The sequence below is a fragment of the Pleuronectes platessa genome, chromosome 19, assembly GCF_947347685.1.
Source record: "Pleuronectes platessa chromosome 19, fPlePla1.1, whole genome shotgun sequence".
In the NCBI taxonomy this organism is placed as follows: domain Eukaryota; kingdom Metazoa; phylum Chordata; class Actinopteri; order Pleuronectiformes; family Pleuronectidae; genus Pleuronectes; species Pleuronectes platessa.
This window is the reverse complement of record NC_070644.1, coordinates 7,857,669-7,881,690: the sequence shown is the minus strand read 5'-3', so window position 1 is coordinate 7,881,690 and position 24,022 is coordinate 7,857,669. Positions and strand designations below refer to the sequence as shown.

At 40.3% G+C, this 24,022-nt stretch overlaps 1 long non-coding RNA gene across 1 annotated transcript; it reads right to left on the bottom strand.

Annotated features, from left to right (window-relative positions):
• Positions 1-2,029: 2,029 nt before the first annotated feature.
• LOC128424883 (uncharacterized) lies at positions 2,030-23,429 on the bottom strand. Its single transcript, XR_008333064.1, has 4 exons — positions 23,318-23,429; positions 6,022-6,102; positions 3,939-4,142; positions 2,030-2,244 (listed from the first exon to the last, which is right to left on the bottom strand). It is a non-coding gene; the product is annotated as an uncharacterized LOC128424883 (long non-coding RNA).
• Positions 23,430-24,022: the final 593 nt, after the last annotated feature.

Sequence of the window (24,022 nt, the reverse complement as noted above, 5' to 3'; positions counted from 1 at the left end):
TTGGAGGCCAGAGTTGCTGATGAAAGGTACTTAAAACTAAGAATTAAGGGTTTGAAACCACACATTTCATTTCACTGTAATGCAATAATGATCGATTAAAAGTGGTGAGGATGATAACATTTAGCTTTTCTGTCTCCAATCAATTATAAACTGAACGAACAACAGTAATATTACATGAATAATTCAAATTCAAAACAGGACAAAAAGATTTGATGATGGAAATTGAAAAACAAAATGCAACTTTTTAACTTCATTTTAAAGGATAAACATTAACCTCAACTACGAAGTCAATGTGGATGAGAAGCTAAATAATGAACAAAATAGTATCTAATAACAGAAAAGTTCTAACCTATATCTGTTGTGCAGATACAATTATAAGAACAAGACCAGCTACTAAAGGGAGCTGTGGCTCCAACAGGATAAAGACTCATTGGTTGGTTATTCTTTAATCAAGTGATACACAAAAGTAAACAATGTAAACAGAATGTATCTTTTTAACATCTCTGTATAGAAACCCCAAAAAACGTTTTTTTTTTCATTAGGGCAGAAAGCTGAAAGAAAAGATACACAAGGTTTCCTTCTTCCTGTTTTATAAACAATGTAACTGCGCCATTCTCTCCTATCTCTCTCTCTCTCCTTCTCTCTCTCTCTCTCTCTCTCTCTCTCTCTCTCTCTCTCTCTCTCTCTCTCTCTCTCTCTCTCTCTCTCTCACACACACACAAACACACACACAAACACACGCACACACAAACACCCACACACACAGTGCACCATGCAAGGCTGGGGGGAAGGCCTCTATTCAGCAGCTGCACTGTACTTTGAAGATCGGTCCTTGTGGCTTTCCGTAGGGACCGCACTGCGGACAGAGCCACGCCCACCAGCCGGTGTGGGGATGAGAGCTGGATGCAGGATGATAATGATGGTGATGATGATGATGATGATGGAGAGATGTTCCCACAGGATTGACGGGGACTTTATCTATGACTATTCATTATGTTTACAGTCTCAAAACACAGAGCGTATTGAACCCGCTTTAGTCGGGAGAAACAAAATGTCTTCCACGACATCACGGACCCTATAACCTCATTGTCTGTCGCTGACAATGGATCGACGTGCGGGATTCCTCGCTGAAACAAAAGCCGGACCCACCCGGTTAAAGGCTGCGTGGCAGAGATGCTGCGGGAGAAAAACGCCTCCAGAGAAATAAGAGACGATGCGTAAATGACGCATAGTCCGTGGATAAATGCTGAATCACTGCTGTCAGGTTATTCATAGGAGCTGGACCACGTGTGTTGATGACAACAATTGGACCCAAAGTGGTATTTATATATAAATAAAAAAACAACGACAATGAGATAAACCGCTCATAAACAAAGTGAGTGGGTGGAGGGGATGGGAAGGTACCTGTGGGCGGAAAGATGTGGCGAGTGGGACTGTAGGGCAACAGCTGATGGGGATGATACTGGGAGGGGCAGTCCTGTTATGGTATACATCTCGAATAGTTATATTTATCCATTACATACCAGCGCTTCTGATATATTAATATGCTTGATCTGCTTAAAAATATCGTGCGTAAAGTTCAGCTCGAGGTGCATCCACAGCCTACATGGGTTCTAAAGCTTCACCAGGAACTACCGAGATAAACATCTTTGTTCAAACTTGCTATGAAGATGTGAAGTTCGGCTCTCGGCGGCCTACACCCACCTCCCGCAGTCCCATCTCACCTTTCTCGATGTCCGCAATGGCACACTTGAGGTGATCCTCCCCCACGATCTCCCCGATCACCACCAGCAGGTAGAATTTGCCGTCGTTGAAGTGGGGCGAGGAGCCGGCGGATGTCGGGGACGTCCCGGTGGTGCTCTGACCGCCTAAGGTCTCCATCTCTGCGGGTTGAACCAGCGTGGCCATCCTCACCTCTCTTCTCCTCTCCTTCTCTTTATGTGTCTGTCTCCAGATGCGCACAGGCAGGTTCCCAGCAGCAGCAGCAGCCTCCTCCCTTTATTCTAAGCAGAGCGCCGGGGAGCTCTCTTCAGACATACAAGTGGAGCCCTGATAGGAGTGGCACTAGCTTTTTATACCAGCAGACATTGTGTCATCTTCGGTAACCGGGGAGAGAAGAGGGCGCCGGCTTTTCTTTTTTTTTTTCGCAAACTCACTCCGCAGCTGATGTCATCCGCAACGAACCAGACGCCTCCGGAAGTCACTGAGATTAGATGCTCGGTGCTGAACATATTCATCAGGTTGCTACAAATGCAAATAGAATAACAATGTAGGTTTAATGGCTTTAATTTGAAGGTTTACTTCTAGATAATTTTCTGTTGAGGGTGTCAATGGGTCCATTGTTAAATCAAACAGGCTATACTGAAAAGCTCCGAATTGGATTTGAACCCTAGAACTCACATTTCTCTCTCTCTGTCAGGGTTTAAGAGGATTAAAGCTGTTGAGGAGCAGACTTCCATAGATTAACTTTGCATGCAACATTTGGACTTCTAAATTAATACCTCTGTTATTTAAGGGAGAATCTGCTTTGACATTTACATTAACAGAATTATAATTGTGTTCTTATCAGTAGCTGTTCAAATGTATTACAGCAAATAGAGCCCTTTAATGAATGAGCCTACTAAAGACTGTAAATAAAGATGGAGGACACGACTGTTCCACAAAAGTGAAGCCAATGCTTCTCGATCGAAAGTCAAAGGACACATCAAATATCTAAAAGATGGTTTCAGTCATTTTAGTTTTAGTTCTTAGCGAGACTGACTCACGATTGGTCGAGCATGTCTACTGACAGGACCCCGCCACTGGCTCCATCCCTTGATTTCTACTGCACAGACTCTTGTGCCCAAACCCCGTAGATTGCAGCATTTGTATCAGGGATACTTTGATGTTTTCATTTCTGGATAGTGGGAGGAAGTGGAGACACTTCGTCCATCTTTATGTAGAGTCTATGAAGACCACAGGTCGAGGTTTATAACAATCTAAATAGTTAAATAGTCAGATGACCTCTCGCGGCTGTAAGTATGTCCAATTTTAAACCGTTCATGTTTTTTACCTCCACGATATTCCACAACCATATCTCCATCTTTATTTTTGTAATCACGACAAAGTTAAGCAACTTATTTGAATTAAAACAATCAAACATTCACTCTTTTTCCTAAATGTAAGTTTTTTTGGGGCCTAAACTTAATTAACTCCTGTGCAGTCAGCCATTCAGTTTTATTGGCAATTATCACAAGCTCACGCAGTTGATATATACAAGCATGGTCCACAAACAATGTTTTTGCTTTATCAATTTACCCATTTACACATAAAGTTTTTGATATTAACCTAACCCCTACTCTTCAGATGTAAACTTAAACATGAAGGTCTGATCACAGCCTCCATCTTTGATCAGACTGGTTCCTCACAGTGGAACTGGGAGTTTTGAGAGATTTACTAGAAAACAAAAATCTCTTTGATTGTGCAAAGCCTCCATATGAAAGCAAAAAATCAGATCAGAGTGGGGGGTTAAAGATGGGCAACCGCAAATGAATAGCAAATGAAAGAAATGGAGATCACAGCATCACAGGCTGTCATATTTTACCAGAGAGGAAAACAGTACGTATAGAGAATGTAGATGTTAAGTATAGCTGGCAGTGAATTGTGAGTCATCCTGTGTTATGATATGAACATTAAAGATGCCCAGTTTTCCCAGGAGAATTATTTAGCAGCTGAGATTTTGGGCTCTGTGAGAGCAGACAGACTTCAGAGCTGCAGCCAAGAACAAACATCACAGATCTGAGAGGATGCACAGATACAAAATGTGCGCACACACAAACACACACACACACACACACACACACACACACACACACACACACACACACACACACACACACACACACACACACACACACACACACACACACACACACACACACACACACACACACTCAAACCTTGATCATCGTGCTGGTGTTCCCCGATGTGATGCAGTCACTGCAGGTGCGTTGCTGACTTTAAAAACCAGGCCATCAGGAACAGGAGTCCACTCAGCAGCTCCTCAATGTGAATATTTCAGGGCCTTTGAGGCCTGGTGAGCTGGGATTGGTCATATTCTCCTACGGCCATGGGAGGTCATATCAAACATTCATCATACACTGCTGGGAAAGACACAAGACATTAAAAATACAACAGGCTGCAACCAAATGTCTCCGAGACACAGACATGGGTGAGATGGACACGTGTGTGTGTAGTTTTTTGGGAAGAGGATTGATTGAAAGGACTGCCAGGACTTTCTTGCACATATCTCAGTATGTGACAGTTTGTAGACAGGCCGTTCAAAAAGGAACATGGACGGATTTTAATAATTCAAAACTCTTAAACCCTTATGGGATCAAATCCTGTGATGCCTCAGGTCACAAACAACAAAGAAGCGGTGCACTGACTGTGACTGTAAACCAAAGCGATCTATTCAGTGCAGGAACAAAACCTTTTTCGTTGTCCAAATATACATTTTCAACCCATCTATATAGTACATATATCTTTCACATGATTGTTTAAGTGTCTGTTTGTCCTTTAAATATGTTATAACCGTGCCGCTTTTCTCCTGCTGTGTCAGAATTCTATATTCTCTTATATTGTCTATTTCTAATATTGTCAGATCTCCCCAAATCTTGGTTGTACATTGCTATCTGATTTATCATTTGACAACTAAATTTAAAGGGTATGACAGTCACTCTTCCTTCACCTGAGGACAGTTGCTAAAATCATTTCTAACAGTTAGAGATTTTGAGAAAGTAATCCATGCTTTTATTTCCTCTCTCTTTTACTCCAGCCGGTAGTCAATATCTTGGCTTCACAACAGATTTTTACATTATAACATTTAGGTCTTTGTCAAAGTCAAGGACATGGCGACATTGTTCAATTATTCATTTCTCTATGAGCAGCAGTGCAGCCTGACATCCTGGGGGCAGGGGTCTCCTGGTTGTTCCCACCCTTTGCTTTGTCACTAATTGTGCTCTTCAGTCCAGCCCCCTCGCTTTAAATTTCTCCCTTCATATTACATTTTATTACAGTTTCATTATTTATGTTCTCCCTTTAAAATGAAAGGGTTTATTTCGGTGATTTGTTGGCATGGAGACAGTCATCTGCCCTGAATTGGTATAAGGCTATAATTAAGACCTTATTGCCATGGTGTTGCTCAGGAGAGAGCGGGTTGGTAAAAAAAAGATTGCAATAATTGCATTATATCCATTTTTTGCTGTGAATCAATGCACATATTTAACATAGCAAGTGTACTACATTTAATTGAGACTTTATTGATGACTGCCAGGATGCACAATACCAAGGCCAAGCAGGGACACAGCCAACAGGCACCATGTGTAGTTCACCTTGAGGAAAGTCAGTTTTTTGTGAGAGACATCTGTTTGACTTATAATTGTTAATTAAAATTGGTAAAAATTATTATTATTTGTTCATCAGTAAAGGAAATGAAGGCAGTAGACCACTATTTGTGACCTACTACATCTCAGAGGGACACTTTCTTCTCCACTGCTACAGTGGAGATTAGGATTTCAGATGTAAAATATACAAGTTATAGATTATACTACCCAACCGTGTTTTGAGTAGTTATTGTGTGTGAATGTATGAATGGCATTGGGATCGAACTGGTTCACCAGCCAGGCCTTTGTGCATACATACATCTGCTGCTCTATTAGGACAAAGCTACTCAGCCTGGGTTAATTTGGAACCCCCGATTGCCTGTTGGTGTGAATGTGAGCATGAATGGTTGCTTGTGATTCGCTGGCAACCTGTCCAGTGTGCACCCTGCCTGGGATTGGCTGCAGCACTCAATGACCCTCAGAGGATAAGCGCTACAGATAATGGATGGATTCTCACATGTCAGTGCATCACTTGTAATAAAACATAACACATCATGATATAATCCTGACAGAGGCGTTTCGCATCATGTGTACTTTTACATTTGACAAAGTGTATTTTGCTGAAGAAATAAACCTCACTTTAGTAACGGGATCTTACCATTGACATGGACTCCTCCATCACGTCTGTGTCTTTGTAACAGCTAGTCTTTTCCCTTTTGTGGTACCCATGGTTTATAATCTGAAAACACACAGATGCCATTACTGCAAAATTCAGTGGAAAACGCTCAAATCTAAAATAGGATAAGAAACTGAAATAAAAAACTGGTCTTCTTCACTTATGAATGACTAAGAAACAAGCAGATCATTTTTTATTATCTCCATCACTGAAGGGTCTATCACCCTTGACCCTGTCTGGTATCTCTGTATTTCTCCTGGCTAGTCAGACCCCTGCTGAACTGACAACACCAATGTGTCACCCCAGTGTGAGAGTGTGTGGGTGTGTGTATGTCTGAACACACAATTGACTGACAGAAACAGGGAAGCAGAGGGGAAGTGATTCAGAGAGTTTCATCAATCAAAGGTCATATGAGCGCACTGGGAGTTTTATACGCTCCTTCCTCATGAGTAGAATGCTGTTTACGTGTATAGCATACACATATACAGCTATCAGTATATCACAACTATAATATACCTTTCTCTGCGTATTAGAGAGTATTCCGTCCAGTATTGAATCGACAGCGTTGAATTATTTATTATATTATATATTTCGGTCCCCAGCTGATGTCTCCCAGTTAGTTTGGTGTTTTCTGTTAAGGCCACTATGAGGTTGACATTTGTGATTTTGAGTGAAATGTATCAACATTTAAGTGACATTAGCTTTTACCTTAAACCACCACTGGACTTTTCATAGACTGTATATAAAGATGGACTACATGACTGCTGCTCAAAAGTGAGGCCAGAGTGTCTAAATTTCCCGCTGGTGGCCGGCTGCAACACAAGTCATAAACCCTGCCTCCTCTATGTTTATGGATGGGACATGGACCTAGCATAAAAGTCAAAGTATACTTAGAGGTTCAGTGTGTAAGATTTAGTGACATCTAGTGGTGAAGCTGCATGTCATGGCTGTCCCCGTAGACAGGACCCACTCTCGGTATAAATATAAAGTATTCCAATAAAGAGCCAATTGTAGGGTAAAGAAAACAGCAATTAGTATATTGAGATGATTACAAATTAGTGAAAGCATTACTTGGATTATTTTATATTCAATTTCTGCCAATAGATCCCTTTTACCTGAATCTAACAAACTGAACCGTATTATTCTAAATGATGTCATTCGTATCACAGATTTATGTTTGATCCTCAATTTTCCAGCAAGTTAGGTTTTAATTGGTTTTTAAATTGGGTAAGAAACAGCTGTATCTGACTCACGATTGGTCTAGGTCATGTGTCAGCAGGACCTCACTACCGTAGCTCATCCCTCGCTTTTACAGACTCCTAATGTCCAAGATGGCAGCGTTTGTATCTACAAACTTTTGGCTTCATTTTTTAATAGTGGGAGGAAATATACAGTCCTCCCATCCTCCCGTCCTCACAGAGCCTCACAGAGCCTTTACTCATTCTGTCGAGTCATAGTTTTTAATAGATAATAGCATTTGCGGTAAAATGTACAGGTCGAGGAAGCTGACTTTGAACTTTAGAACAGCTTGTCAGCATATTAACATCTATTCTTCTGTCTATCAAATCTGCTTTTATATTCAGTAGCACATATCTGATACTCAATCTTTTCTCTAACCCTTTCATATAAGCCAACCATATTTTTTTAATGCTGCACTCACAGATGGGGAGAGTGAGGAGTAAACACAGTCCCTCCATGACCCACTAATCTGAACCGTACTAAGTGATCTCCTGCTGAGACACAAAGCAAAGGTGTTATTGGCTGCTGCCAGGTTGGATTGCTTTCTGGTAACAATCCCAGGAGCCATTAGCTGTGGTCTTGACCAACACCCAGATGTCACAGAGGTTTCACAACTAAGATTAACAACCCAAGATTCAAAAAAAGCTGTGCAACATTCTCTGAGGACTCAACAAAAAAAAACTAAGAGTAATGTTTTATAACGTCACCTGTTTTTAATATATAGAGTTTAGTTTAGTCCATGAGGCGGCCGTTCAACCTAGAGAGTACAGGAGTGGCTTTGCAGTGCTTGGACTGATAGCGCCCTCTTGTGGTGATCCTAGCTACAAAGAATATCACCCTTCTAGTAGGCCTACAGTCACTCCAAATGACTTCAAGTACAGTTTTTTTTCCACATTAGGGGAATATTCAGTTTTCCAGAATATACATAATACATTCTGGATTATACTATAAATGTCCTCTTTACTTTAGCACAAGACAGGGACAATAAACAACATATTGAATATTTCTGGGCCCTTTCTTGTATTAGTTACAAAATTAAAAAGATAATTTCAAGCAGTTGTGAGCATGTATATTCATTTTTTAATTTGTGATAAAGGTTGTATGGGTAAACTAGTATCTATGGAGCTCTCAAATAAAGGAAGTTGGGTAAAAAGCAGCCAATAGTGCTGTCAAGGTATATGTGGCTTAAAATATAAATATTAAGGTGTAGTACAAGTACAGTGTACTTCCAGTAGGGTTATATTGGTTATTGAAGAAATGTTTTTATGCTGGGGCATAGTTTATGAGAGAGATGAGGGGTTGAAGCCTTCCCAATAATCAAAACTGGCCTATTTTTATTGTATTGTATTCTGCTTTGTCAGAATTATCTGGTAAGATGATAACGATTATTGGGGGGGTGGGGGATGGGGGGGGGGGGGGGGGGTGATAACTGACACAGACCATGATGACTAAACTTTGGGTGAGTGAGCTGTTCCATTGTTATTCACTCTTCTTCCTGCTGCCTCCTTCACAGATACAAAAGTATCCTGTTATACATAGAAAACATTTCACAAGATCAACAAATTTACCCTGATAAAATCACAACATCTACATCCACTCTGATTCTCTGTGATCTGAACGTGTATTCACACGCAGAGCAGAGATTTGGGCAATGACCTCTCCATAAATTACAGAAAGCACAGAGTACAGAGTACAGAGTACAAACTGTGAGGTCTTGTTTTTCCTCTGTTGCTTTCATAATCTGCCAACTCCAAGTCAGCTATTTACTCTCAGTAGCAATTTAAGGGAGGCCTACCTGCACAGTCAGCTTTGTAATTAAAATAGAGCCAGAGAGTGGAGCTGTGGTACCACGAGGTGGTGACACTGCACCTGCAGGAGGAAAGGAAACGACTATATCCTGCTCTCGTGTGTGGGTATCCACAATACCCACACACTGTGGTATTTAAAGAGACTGTTTGTGTGCCAAATTCCTGGTAATTGCCACAGGGCCACGTGCCTGTTAAGGCCACAAGTGTGTGTCAGACACAGTCAGAAGCTGAGAGGAGCAAGTAAATAAAGTGACGTAGGTCCACATAATATCATTTTGAATGATTTTTGAATGGTTTCTTACCTGATGAATGTTGATTTTTGATTAAAAAAGTGATACAATATTATTATCATGTTCAGTGTCAGATACTGAATAACAGAATTAATTTTAATAGTGATTAATTAATAAGATAATCACCTGTGGAGGTTCTACTAGAACTTTAGCTTGTTGGGACATCAATATTGTGAATAAAACATGTCAAACATAAACTTTCTCCCTGTCTGCTGATTATTGTTGTTCCTAAAACCACTGGAAGTGCCACCATCCATTACCGCACAGGGATGGGGCATTAAACTGTGGTGCATTGTGGGATAGATAACTCAGTTGTACATTTTATAAGTGGTTTTACAAAAAGTGCACATTGAATGCAGACACATGTGCTGTGTGTTGGATTTTTTCAGACGTAAGAGACACTTTTAATGCCTGGCTGTCGTGGATGTAGCTAAGTGATCTAGATCACAAGTATGGGAGGACAATGGAGATAAAGGACCCCTGGGCACACACATACACAAGTTTGTGCAGCTATCCTTATAAAGACATTGCATTGACTTCCATTCCACCTTAAAGCTTGACCATGACCAATTCATGCATAGCCTTAACTTCACCTCAATGCACATCTTAGCTCCAACCTTAATCAGCGCTTAGAAATGACGGCCCCATGAAGTCTACTAGTGACATGACATAGTCCGTGTTTCTGGCTTACATATGTAACATACATATATTAGAGTAGCTTTGATCTTATTATCCAAAAAAAAGCATATTTCTTCAAATGTGGAACTATTTTATCCTCAAAGGAAAAGGTTGAGATAACATTTGGGTCCGAGTCAGTTCATGGATTTAGCGCTGATGATTAAGTTTTGGCTGAAGGACGTGGGGGAATTAACATACTTGTGTGTGTGGACTTGAAAATACACATTCGCTCTGCCTTCCAGTGCCAAGCGTTTCCATTTCAACGAGGGCATTAAGACAACACTGGGTTGCATTAAGTTCACTGTCACCATTTAGTGGAAATACTTGGCACCTGCAGCACAATAACACGCATGGCGAGCGCCCTTCCCGACATCCTGCAGTGTGCTGGAGCGGTGGACAGAGCCAACTCTGCTTAGTGATCTAAGTAAACCGAACGAAAACACTGTGACAACAATCTCACAGATGTTTCTCAACCAGCACTGCACCAAAGCACTGGCTGGTGCTCGAAGCCGGGCACCGCCATAAAACACTTTAATGCAGGAAGACGTCTAGTTTACCATCAATCAGTGTAAGAGGTACAACTGATGAAAACCTATCTGAAGTTTTGAGGGATGGCATGCAATGAACCTTAAAATATTTTTTTATGAGCCAAACAAAGAGGCATCAAAGGTAGAAGATAGACTCAGTGTCCTCCAATAAGGAAGTGGGGATAAACAGTCCACCATGTTGCACCATAACTACTAATATCCAGTGAAATCCAAAGGCTGCTTATTTATCAGCCAGTCCTTCTTGTGGTCGGCTCTGTACATTCTCAGCCTCAGTTTTTTTTTTTCATGGTGAAACATGTTGTTCTGTGTCAATCAGGGCGGAGGAAACTCTCTCCTGTCCACACCGGGCTGTTCTCAGCTCTCTGGCTCTTTGTTCTGGTTTCTCTCATGTTACTGGTCTGATCACTGCTTATGTAATAATAATAAAAAACATTATTTAAATAGCACTTTTCTAAATCAGAGTTTACAAAGTGCTTTGAAAACGAAGCAAGACAAGTAAATTGTAGCTTGAACACATAAAAGCAGTAAAATGACAATAAAAGGAAGTGAACAAGTCAAATAAAAGGGGAAAGGAAATTGATAAAATCACCTTATCACACGAAAGCAAGTCTATAACAACGGGTTTTAAGAAGTGATTTAAAAGTGATTTATCTGGACTCTTAGCAGGAACCTTATCTACTGACGGGCAGGCTGATTCATCCAGTGCTCTTACACACACCCACACACGTCTACAAGACTTCAGATGTCATGTCTTCACGTTAAGAATTATTGGCATCTATAATAAGCTTGTTCACAGTTATTAAATGTGTAAAACCATAAAGTGTGTAACAGCTAAATAGTCCTATTGAACACAGTATGACATGTAGCTGTGATCATGTTTGATTAATAAACACCACTTAAGAACCACTTACTGGCTCTCAGACATATGAAGGCCTTCATCATTCTCAGCTGTCAGTTAAGCAGCACTGAACACTTCAGATTTGATCAACATGTAAATATATATATTTATATTTGACTACACATGTAATAAGTTGCCAGTCGTTCATTCAGGCAATAGATTGGGAGGCTTCACATGAGGAGTTAATGTAAATTAATAGAGCCTTCACACAGCAATTAGGTCACAATTATACAGAAAATATAAACAAAACTGGTCGACTTAAATTAGATTTTTTAGCAGGAAAAAAACTGGGTAAGGGTTGAAACTGCTCAATTAGTGAGTGTTCTTATGAGAGCAGCTAAGACACCTCAAGCTTCTGCTTTAAAATGAATTGTGCTGTATTTCCATTTTGGGAAATTGTGGGATTTGGTGTTTGATGTGTGCACTCTGCGCAGACAGGGACATGTTTTTTATCACATGTTTCAAACACCCCCCCACACACACAGACCGTATCGCACAGGCGGTGCTACGGCGGTAAATTCATTCGGCACAAAAAAAATTTGCGCCATGTGCGACGCATATGTCACATCGTGAGATACTACTGCACTTTGACTTGATATTCATGTGGCTGTAATGGGACCTCATGGGCTAGTATTTAGCAAGTGGTCTTAACACCATGTATTTCTTAACATTCATATTTAGTTTCTGGCTGGTCTTTTTTTCCCGACAACATAACTTTGTGTCTGTAGTGGTAGCTCTGATCCTCACGGTGTATGGTGCATGTATGGCTTTATTTGATGTTTGCACTGTATATGGTTGTTATTAATATACCATAGTTTCAAGAGAAGTGCTTTAATGTGTCACATGGCTTTCCAGTCTCTCTAAATCTACATCTTTTAATGGTCTGAAGTCACTGTGTGTGTGTGTGTGTGTGTGTGTGTGTGTGTGTGTGTGTGTGTGTGTGTGTGTGTGTGTGTGTGTGTGTGCTCTCCAGCGTCTCAGCACAATCGTAACCAGACCTGCTGTGTCTGCTGAGTGTAATCTGCTCTGTGGTCAGACCTGGCCAGTGTTACTGTCTCTTGCCGACGGGGGTGCCAGCCTGTTACTGTACCGATCCTCCCTCCAAGCCTCAGGGTTTCTTTTTTTTTTCTTTTTTGGGGCCCGAGTGTTTACAAAACCAAGTAAGGCCAGCTTTAAAAAGGCCAAGGGACAGGCATCCTTGGGAACGTTTCTAGGAGATGCTTTCTGAAATCGCCGGGGCAAAAATCGAACGGGCACAACCCGCTCATGGGAACAAGTGACCTGCTGTGTGCCGTTTGCCAAGTAGGTCCCCACAAGGAGCCACCACATCGCTTAATCTCACTTCTCATCGAGGCTCTTGGATATGTTTGCGTGCAGCCACAAAGGAAATGAATTGTAATCACTTGTGATGAACAGCGGTTTCGCTATGCAACTTGACCAGAATGTTTCATTTATTTATTCCTCAGGTGAGAAATGACTAGATTTATAAATTCAGACCAACGATGAAAACATTTCAGAAACAATTCTCTGAGTTGGTGCTTTTAAAAAAAGAAGTCAAATACTTTTTTCATTTATCCTAGTCACTGCTGCTTAGTATCTAAACATGAACATTAACTCTTGGTGCATTAATGCTGCACAGATCTCTGGATCTTTTCTTTAAAGGAGGTTTTAAAAGAACATTGCCTGAAAGACGCTCCATGTGTTCGTGTTCATGCACTCCTCTCTTGTATTAAACAAAGCTGTTTGAGACTTAGAATTTAACATTATGGTATGAAAGTTACACAGGAAACACACTAACTATGATGGGTTTAGTGTTTCCAGTGGACAGAGAAAACAAACTACATGGTGGACAGTGGGGTTCTGTGAGATAATGCAGCTGACTCCTGATCCATCATTCCAGTGCCATTACTCAACAGCTCTCGCCAACTGCAGGGATGGAATGAAATGCTCATCCGGCGATCCCAACCAGGGTTCCCCCACAGATTTCCACTACTCCCAGTCAATCCATCATCACCCGTGCCCACAAACATGCTCAAACCCCGTGGAATTAGAGAGGCATTAAATGTACTTGCTTTCTCTGGGAAAGCATTTGTCGCCAACAAATCACGCATTAATTATTTTCCCGGTCCCTGTTCAGAGTGGGACACGAGAGCCCGCATCCCGAGAACAGACGTGGTCCCACCAAGGGTCATTCAGAGTGCCACTTGGCTCCGGTTCCTTTCCCACGGAGACAAGTAACAGTCGATCGAGAAACAGCACGACTTTTACATACTCTACTGGTGACACATTCACATTTTACCATCAAGTCTGTCAAATATAATATAAATATAAAGTACGGTTTGTATATTTATGTATTATGTAAAACTGAAAGGTTTGACATTTAGTTAGTAAGTTAGCTTTATTTTAAAGGTTCAGTGTGAAAGATTTAGGTAAAAGGGATCTATTGGCAGAAATTTTATATAAAATAATCCTAGTGATGTTTTTCACTAGTGCGATTTTCTTTACCCTAGAATGAAGCCTTTACATTTAAATAATGTATATCTACCTCTGGAATGTGTCCTCTCTACAGTAGCCCAGACTGGACAAACTAAATAACCCTTTGAGTTTTTATGACAACTGAAGGCTACCAAAGGTCCTCTTTCATATTTGAAAGGGGGAGGTTGAGGTGAGGGGTATTAAGCTGCAACATGCAACTTCACCACTAGATGTCACTAAATTCTACACACTGAACCTTTAAGACTCATAGGTCCATATCAGTATGATAATAATTTCATTATTTGCCACCTCATGTCTGAACAAGGTACGGCCAACATCTGGTTAGTTCAGCCCAGCATACTGTAGAGATACAGAGGGAAACAGGTTGTTGCTCTCTAAAGGTCCCAGCTCCACTAAAGCTGACTGATTAAAATGCTATATGTCCTTTGTTTATTTCTTAATGACCACAACTATAAAGGCCTATGCACATTAGTTTTTTCTTGCAGTAAATCAGAATTTCACTTTGGCTTAAATTTTTTCGGAACAAGGTAGATTTTTCCAAGGTTTTGGTCCCGCCATGTACAAATCTAACACTGTCAGAGTGTTGTTGGCAAGTGAAGAGGTACAAGAACACTTTGTCCTGTGTCCAGTCTGATATGAATCTTATTTGTTGATTTTATTTGTGGTATTTATTTTTCCTCACATAGTTATGCTTTCAAACAATGTGATGTAGCCGACTTAAAGCTGTCGGATCAAGCCACGGGCGACACACATCCTGTCGAAGAAATGGAATGAACCGAATGCACACAGCTGTGACTGACAGGACGTCCATCAAATTAGATCCTCAAGAAGAAACTAAAAACTTGGTGCCAGCTGTTACAGCAGTTCTCCAAACTGTCTGACGGACATCCTGAACTACATACTGGAGCGGCTGTGGCAGAGTTTAAGCTCTTGGACCGAGCAGTGGAACTCGCCATGTTCTCCTCTCTCTATACATTTCATCAGCTTTCATTTTACTAAGTAAAAGGAGCTCATCAGTATGATTTTGTTTTCGTTCGAAATTTAGTCACTAAAACGTGCTGAGCTTTTTGAAAATCATGTAAATATTAAAGGTTGCCTCCAAATTTTCCCAATTTTGTTCCGTTTATTCTTGTTTTTCATTTAAATTCGCAACTGTTTTAACTTTGAGAACTTATGACTCCTTTATGTTTATAACACTTGCCTGTAAATGTGTGCTTTTGTCTCTTTTTTGTCTCAGTGTAGAATCATAGGTATTATTCTATTTTCCAAAAGCAGTTGGTTGATATTGTAACTGAGCAACATAAGGTGTCATATTCCCAAGGGCTGTAAATCTTGAATGTATGATGTTAAAAGTGGGAAGTTCCTTTTCATTCCTTATCTTTATATGAATTTTGAGAACAGAAGCAGTAGTGTGGCTTAATTAAAAAACGATAGATCAATTGCTCAGACAGTATAGGGGTGTAATAAGAAGCTTTAAAAATAAGACCCCAGACATGGTGTCCTCAGATTCCTTGCCTCAAGACAAACCCCACTTGATGTTTCTGCTAAAATAATATTTTCCCACTGTTATATATTCCATGAACATGATAACCACCTTGTATTTCTGGGACAAAGGCGATTACATCTCACAGCCTAATTTATAGCTGTTGCGCAAACTTTCAAAATGGATCCTGAATCTAGATCTAATCTGAAAGCTATAAAGGGAAATCTGAGAAGTTTGTTCTTTTGTCTCCCATCACGCAGAAGAGTCCCTAGTGGACATTCGGTGTCTTTTCATTCCTTAATGAAACAACATTTGCTTATGAAGTCAAAAAACAAAGAAAAGGATTTTACTGTGATCAACTGACTTGGTACTAAAAAAGGAGAAAGCATTCAATCTTGTATGTTGGCAACTTTTAATTTAAATGATGCTATTGAAGTTAACGAATCTTAAAGCAGCACAATGTAACAATTAATGAGTAACAGCGCCCTCTGCAGGCAACCAATAATTAATTCAGTTGGTCTTTGTGTTTGAATTATTCAAATGTTTTCAAGTAAAGAAAAAACTGTCTATCAATGTGTTGACTGTGAAGTCCCACTCACTGAACTAAATTATATTACCCACGATCCCCGGCTTCCTGAACCACAAGACATGCAGCTGTAACAAATACACCAAACCCTGTTCAGAATTCTTCATATTAAAAAAACGTCCTTGCTTAATAATTGAGATAAACTCTGTTCTCAATGAATTCTACGTCTTTTCAACTGATCCACAGTTCAGTGTTACTCTTGAACTAGCTGGGCCTGATGTTGACACCTCAAGCTGCAACAATTATTCAGTTTCTCATATAAGTAATGTTCACTGAAGGTACACAGAGCAAGAACAAGCGTTCGGAATGAGGAGCGGGAATGAAAGCGGCACCATTCTCCCCATTCCAAGTCAGTGAACCATCAGAATAATTGTGAAGCTGCTAAATTTAAAGGTAAAAATGTGGCATGGTGATACTTTAACTTGCGTCATTTAACGCCTGAGGAGCAAGCCGCAACATATAGCAATGTTGCACATAGCATTATCGTTTAACTTCAGTGATGTGGTTCATATAAACACGACTGCAAAAACAGGTTTTAACAAATACGTCTGGGCATTTTCCTTTATTGCACAAGAAGGACTTTTTTACAAATCTGTCTCTACATTACATTCATAGATCATCTCCAGGACAGTTCTGCTTACATATTAACACTTTGTCACATAAATCTGAGGGTTACATTCCACTTTCAGGTTTCAACAGGTCATGATGTTGTAAGACTGGGGCATATAGAAATACTCCTTGAAAACAGTATGTTATTTTTTTTTTTTTGCTCAACAGAGATCCTGCCAGATGATCAAAACTATTTTATCGCCCCTCCAGCAATCAGCCAAATTGCACAAATGGGTTCAACAGAAGTTTACGATGAAGAAATGCTGCCGACTATTATCACGCTACTCTGGAAAGTGAACAAGAATGTTTGCTGATAAATCTGGAAACGTGGGTAATTTCCTCGAGTGAAAGTGTTTCTTTCCGCTAAATAGACTGACCCTGTGGCCGTCTGTCGATCTTGTCCAATATGGTGTCAGTTTCCATTCGTTCATTTCTGGCTCCCTGCTTGTGTAATATTTCATTTTTCTCTTCATCTCTATCTCTTTTCTGAGGTCAAATTCTTCTCCGATGTAGTTTCTTGCTGCTTGTTAATACAAGTTACTGCTGTGAAGGTATAGAACAAGCGCCAGACGTTGACACGGAGACACTTTACTGCTCTAGCAACTCCGAGTTAAGTTATTGGGCTGATGTAAGGAAAAGGCTCTCAGTGATACGATCTGTCCCGATTACTTGTCTGAAACTTAAAGTCAGCAGAAGTGGCCCCCGTGAATTTAGATTGGTGAGCTACACACTGACAAGATTCTCTGTGTTTCAGTCTGTTTGAGAGCAAATCAATTTGTGGACTGATCTAACCCGCCAACGGGCCGCAGGCAGTGTGAAGTTCTCAAAGAAAAAAAGGGACCCCGGGAGCATGGCTGAGGAGGCAAGATGTAAAAGCAAGGAAACAAAAATCCAAGCAGTCAAACAAAGTACAAAGACTTGTACTGTGGCCAAATCCCCCAAAAACGCAGTCAAGGTCTAACAACACGATCAAAATCAAAACAGACAAGCATAAAACAGAGCGCTGGAAAGTTGAGTCACATGGCACAGACGAAGCTGGTAGAGCGCACGTGGAACAGTATATATAGTGAGGAGCAGATGAGGGAGTGAGGAGCAGGTGAGCAGGTGAGCGGGGAGGAGGAGGAGGAGGAGGAGCACGTCAGGTGATCCCACTCTCAGGTGGGAGTGGCACAACAGGCCTTTTTTTCACTGTAGACATTTTGGCATGTCACATAGTAGGAAAAACACAGGTGCAAATGATAAAATGAATGATGGCTGGATTCCATTTCGCTGCTCCAGTTTTGAGTCCTGGTATTTTGTAGACACAGTCACGTCTTACTGGGACACTTGAAGTGAACAGAGCCATTGTTAATGTTAAGGATAACACCTCTCCCTACCTACTCCGACCTGTCAAAACGTCTGCTGTGAAAAGGGCCGATGATGTATGAACGAATGAAAGGACGAATGAGCAGACGGATAAATCCAGGATGAGAGCTCAGAGGGGCCTGTGCCTCCATATGATGTGAATGTATTTCACAACTGTTCCAAGTAAAAAAAACAAAAAAACAAACACGACTGAACTGGTAGACCACACTATAAGGATGTTAGGGGTGCTTCAAGTGAATTTGGGGGCCCCGGGCAAAAGAGACCCACGCGGCCCCACACCGTACCAAACAGAACCATCACAAACCAAATTAAGAAAGCTTTTGGCAGAAAGCCTTTGGCAGGAAAAGCTAGTGGCATATGGCATCGTCACAAACATTCTTAATGCTGTGGGCTAATGTAATCATCTGTTCTTGGGGGCCCACCTCTCAGCTCGGGGCCCCAGATAATTGCCTGCATGTAGGCTAGATACAAATGCACAATTTCTGAATCTTTGGCAGTTGGTTAGCGTAGCTTAGCCGAAATACTCCGGATGTAAAAAACTCTTTTAAATGCCGATTTTCAAAATTCGACATTGTGTATCCATGTGTAGATGTGTAGAGTGTTTGGGAAACTATGGGTTCACAGCTCATCACTCATACCCACTGTTCTTTTTGTAATGAGCATGGGCCAGAAACAGTAACAAGAATGGTGACTAAATATCGGTTTCTCTGTTTGACTAGCACTGCTGGGTGTAATTACAAGTTTTCAGCTAAACTCAGAAGCTCATGACCGGCATTCACAGGCCTCACCCAATATGACTTGGACCACAGCTATCTTCTTTGGTATTTGACAGATCGGTGATGTGGATTGTATCGCCCCCTACTGGCCCACCTTGCTTGTTCACGCATTTCTTTATGTTTTCTCATAAGGACGGAGATATTTTGTAAAACGAAGTTCGTGAGGATGGCGATTAATGTTTTAAATTATAAAAAAAATATCTACAGTAGCATAAACAAAGGCCTGAAAGAAACAAAAGAGTGGAATTCATGTTCAAAGAAAGCATGTTAGCGTCTCTCTTAAAATTCTATCAAACCCTCTCAGAAGAAATTTTTTAAACTTTGGCGAGAGTGGCTCTCATCTAGTAGATTGAGAGAGTATAGATATATTGGCAGTAGTTTAAATGAAAGCCACAGGGCATGGAAATGACTGGGGACCATTTCAAATTAAACAAATAATAGTCATACGTCACTGAATCCACCACAGTGTCAAAAAGTGACTTTGTTTATCTTTCCTGATGACCCCCACGAGCACTCCTCATCTAAAATGTTGTGAATCCCATAGTTATCTGTAGACAAACCATTATTATATTATCATGTTTGCAGCAGTTATGTTTGTAGGCTTATCAATTAATCTTTTCAAAGCCCTGTTGGGGAGCTGTTGTTTTTTTTGTTTCCGTTCCTCTCTCGCTAATAAACATTCACATTCTTTAAAAGGAATCACTCCGAGGGTTAGCAGTGGGTGGCCACATGTCTCTGTGTTTTAAAAGCACATAAATAAAAAGCACAGGAGATGCAATGTGTCAAGAGGAAGCTGGCTTTCATTCACTCGCTTTCACACACATCTGTGATTCATCATGGATTGTGCTCACTTTGTGCCACTGGGAAACCATATGGCGGCGAGCATTTCGGGGGTTACGTGTCCTGATCGCGAGTGACCTTAACGTTTGATGCTCACGTTTTGTAAGATACACATGTTTTTTCAGATTTTTCCAGGAGTCAGATGAGACGATTCTCAGAGGTCTTGTGTTTGTGTGGTGAATATTTAAGCGGAGCCAACGGGCACTTAGCTGAGCTTAGCATAAAGTTTGGAAGCAGGAGTAAAACAGCCAGAATCTCTAACAACAACTTCACTGATTAACCCAGTATATCTTGTTTATTTATTTCGTACGGCAAACTGTAATGTAAAACCATCCAGTTGTGGTTTTATACTCAGCATTATGTGCTGGATCTACTTTTATATCCATTGACTTCTTGCCTTTCAAACTTTTATGTAGTTACTCGTTTTTTTCTTAATGGTCTGAAGAGCTAATTGTATTTCCTTTGTGTGTTTTTGTTGAGATTTCGATGATATGATGAGCCACAAGATTAAGAAACCACGTTTTCATGCCCAGGTTTGGATTTTGGACTATGGAGCCGTGTTGAGTCTCAGGCGTGATGACGTTGAGACTCAAGTGCAGACGTCAATAATCGTAAGAATTTAAAAAATTTAAATCGCTGTCACTTACTACTCAGTGAAAGAAATATGGTCAATGCCTTTTCCCAAGCCACACAAATATTTCTCAGTGGCCTGGAATGTATTACATCTCCAAACTGCCAAGAAATGAATATGGTGGCACCGTCCACAGTCTCTCACTGGATTCTTTAGCGATAAAGATAGTACGACATGGGAAAGTTTGCAAGATGCCATTTATCCATAAACATTTTACCAAAATACAAATAAAAGGGCCTGGACAAATAAATAGAAGAATATTGTATATGTTTCTTTATTAATGTATTCATATATTTTATGAATTGATTTAATCTTCACATTATTTGTTTTATTTATTGATTTTATTTGTCCATATTCAGTTATTCATTCAATTTATTTATTTCCGCATTTCCACATTGTCTGAATGATAATGATGGATGGTAAATATTTGTAAATAAATACAATTAATACATAAATGTATATAAATAAAGGTGGACACAAAGTACTTTGTGAATAAATAAACAAATAAATACTTTGCAATTTTGTTAAATAATATGAACAAGTGAGATACATGAAATTAATTAATTCATGAGGAAATAAATAAATTGAATTGATCAAAACATTTAATCGTAAATACGTTTGGATAAAATATGTGAAAATACATGAATAGATACATTCAGAAAAATATCACTTATTTATCATTGATTATTGCCTATTAATCTGGTAATGCACTATTATATTTGAGCAACACTTAAAATCATATATCATGCTCATTTTCACGCTGATTCTTGATAGTTTTAACACTATGATCACTAAATCTAAAGAAGCTCCACTGTGTTGCTCACGTCTGTGTGGTTGGATTTCAAATGTGTGAGAACCAAAAAGGTTTAAATCTGCTTTTTAAATTAAAAGTTACTTTGAAATTGCACAAAAAAAATTCCGCACTTAATAAGGTTTTGCTTTTACTTAGCATATTCTAACTCAAGGTTATCCGGGTCAAATGACATATTGACTCATTTAGATTCCCTTACTCTGTTGATTTAACCAGAGGCTAACGACACAAAAGTTTGCATGAGCAGCGATGTGGAAAGAAGAAGGCCGCGCCAAAAGCAAATTGGTTGACACGGTGCTCCGACGGAGGGTCTACACACAAAGACAAATAGCTGTCTCATCACTATCAACCTCTGGTGCTTGTTCTACAAACTTGTTTTGAATGAGATGTTGAGTTTGGCACATTGGGAACACGAGCTTGTAAAGCTTTCTTTATTAACTTTGGACTTTTCAGGTCCACCTTTTCTCTTTCTATTATCCATCTTGTCTTTCAATCTCTTCTTTCTCACTCACATCCCCTAATAACACATTGGTGGTGTACTCTAATTTATGCTTGATGCCCATCACCATCAGAGTTTAGGGCCCACGCACTGTATCCAGAGTCAGTCAGGGTTATATAACCTACTTCTGCAATCTGTGGTATGATTATAAATCTATAAAGTCAATGTGTTTACCGACCTAGTCACCAATCCACATGGCCCAACAACCAGCCCAACCCACCGGGAATCAGGAAGCTCCCGATAAGCCACTGCAGGCCTGGGTAGTGGTCATAACGTTCATGTAATCTTCACAACATGACAAGCACAGGGGAAACTTTCTCAAATTAATGAAATGTTTCATTTATGTCAACTTAACAAATGTGATTTTGTTTCGTATGAAATGTTTAGTTCAGCGTCCTTCATTACCCAAAGCATGAATCTCTTAGTTATCTGTAGACAAACAATGCAAACATTATATTTATAAAGAGAGGCGTACATCTTATCGTATATGAATTTTCTTTCTGATTTTGCACTGAAAATCTCAAAATGATTTGATACGAGTTGGATCCACAGGCAGCAGCTGCTATGATGTCAGGACAAACAGGATCAAAAAAACATCTTTCAAACCACTACTCACCTCTGTTTATGTTCTCTCACTTGTGCTATTCACCAAGCTGCTGTGAACGTTACCATCATCCATCATTGTTTGGTTTGGAGTCACCACAGTGAACAAGGTAAATGAGCAGCGGCGACAGAAAAGAACAAAGAGCTGGAATTGTTGCCAGTGGCTTTAATCACCTGTTAATAGGAGTCTACTGGTGCTGATAGAGAAGCTGTTGAGTAAAGAGATGAAGCCATGTTTTAAAGACTTCCAACTTCTGAGTTTGACCTTAATGCACGTGGGTCAGATTTTTGTGTTGCAAACAAAATATTTCGGCATTAAAAGGTAACATGTAAGTATTAGAGATAGTAAAAAAAATCTGCTGAGATTATGAATCCAGTTTGAAGAGATAACCCTTTCATTACGACATGTCAAAGACGGGCATGTGTTGTGCTATACACGGCCTATGGTTTTGTTGCATCCACTTTAGCTGGCATGCTAAACAGTTAGCCCTGTCTGGTAATACCACTTTGAACCTCAAGAGGCACTGTAGCTTCCACTCCGCCCTCTGTGCAACATGAGCAGAAGAAAAAAAAAGTAAACCTGTTTTTAAGCCATGTGTGAAATTGCACCGTGGACTTCCTCAAACTGCATGACAGTCCGACCCAATTTTCCGACATGCCGGAAATCCAACAGATCGTCACTGATCCGTAATCGTTCAGGTGACTAATCGGCCTCCATGACTCAAACTGCGCATCAAACAACAACCGCTCTGGAAGCAATTCAGTTTAATTCCTAAATTAGTCTGAGTCGACCCTCTGGAGCTCAAGTTTGACTTAATCTGTACATTCTCTGCCCGGCATTTATAATTAGCTGTTGGAGTTGCCAGGATCTTCACTGCTGGCGATAAATTAAACCTTTGAGGGACAGTTACAGATGTCACAGTACTTTTGTGTTGTAACGTTAATGTTGCAAAGATGCACAGCAGAGTAAGTGACACGTTACGACTGTGATTACTCAACGTTTACTTCAGGCTCAAACAGCAAATATCAATAATTTTGTCTCAGACTTATCTCAAACCTACAAACAGCCAAGTAAATGTGTTCACCATGTGTTCGATTTGGATTTAATTCCCACTCACCAAAAGCACAAGAGCTCTGTAGACTTTCACTTCATCATGGGAGGTCAGCCAAGTGCCATAATTCTTCGCTAGTTAAGTCAGACGTTATTAGTGACATAAAGTGCACATAGGGATGTGGCACAGTTGGCAGAGGTGCATGTAGATATATTTAAAACAACAGAGAAAAATGCTGCAATCATAACCGAGACATTGAGCTTCTTGATAGGGCGCCATGGCGTGCAGCTCAGCCGCCAGCTTGGGACACACATGGATGCCAGCACGCAGTGCGCTTCCACTGGGGCAAGACCAGACTCCCCTATTGTTTTCACGAATCCACCGTTTGTTTTTGTAGCGCCTTAAAGCTCCATGATGAAGATGGATGACACTCTGCCCGGTCTTTCCGTCTTGTGTTCCTGTCAGTTTTTTAGCACAACGTGGCCGAGTTGGTCTGATACTCAGGAAGCCGCTGTGCGAGCTGAGAGGTTCCAAAAGGAAGTGCTTTTTTTTCCCTCCCCTACAAATATTTCCTCACTTTGCTTGCAGGCCCCAACAGCCCCCTGCCATTATGAAACGCACACATGAAAATAAACACACACATCTGTGTCTTATATGATGTAGCAGTTTGTCTTCAACTAGCTTAATTTTGGGGGGCCACATAAGGTGAATGAATGAATGAGCCAATTATAATTTAGTCTCATTTAGAAATTAAGTCTCATTTATTTAGTC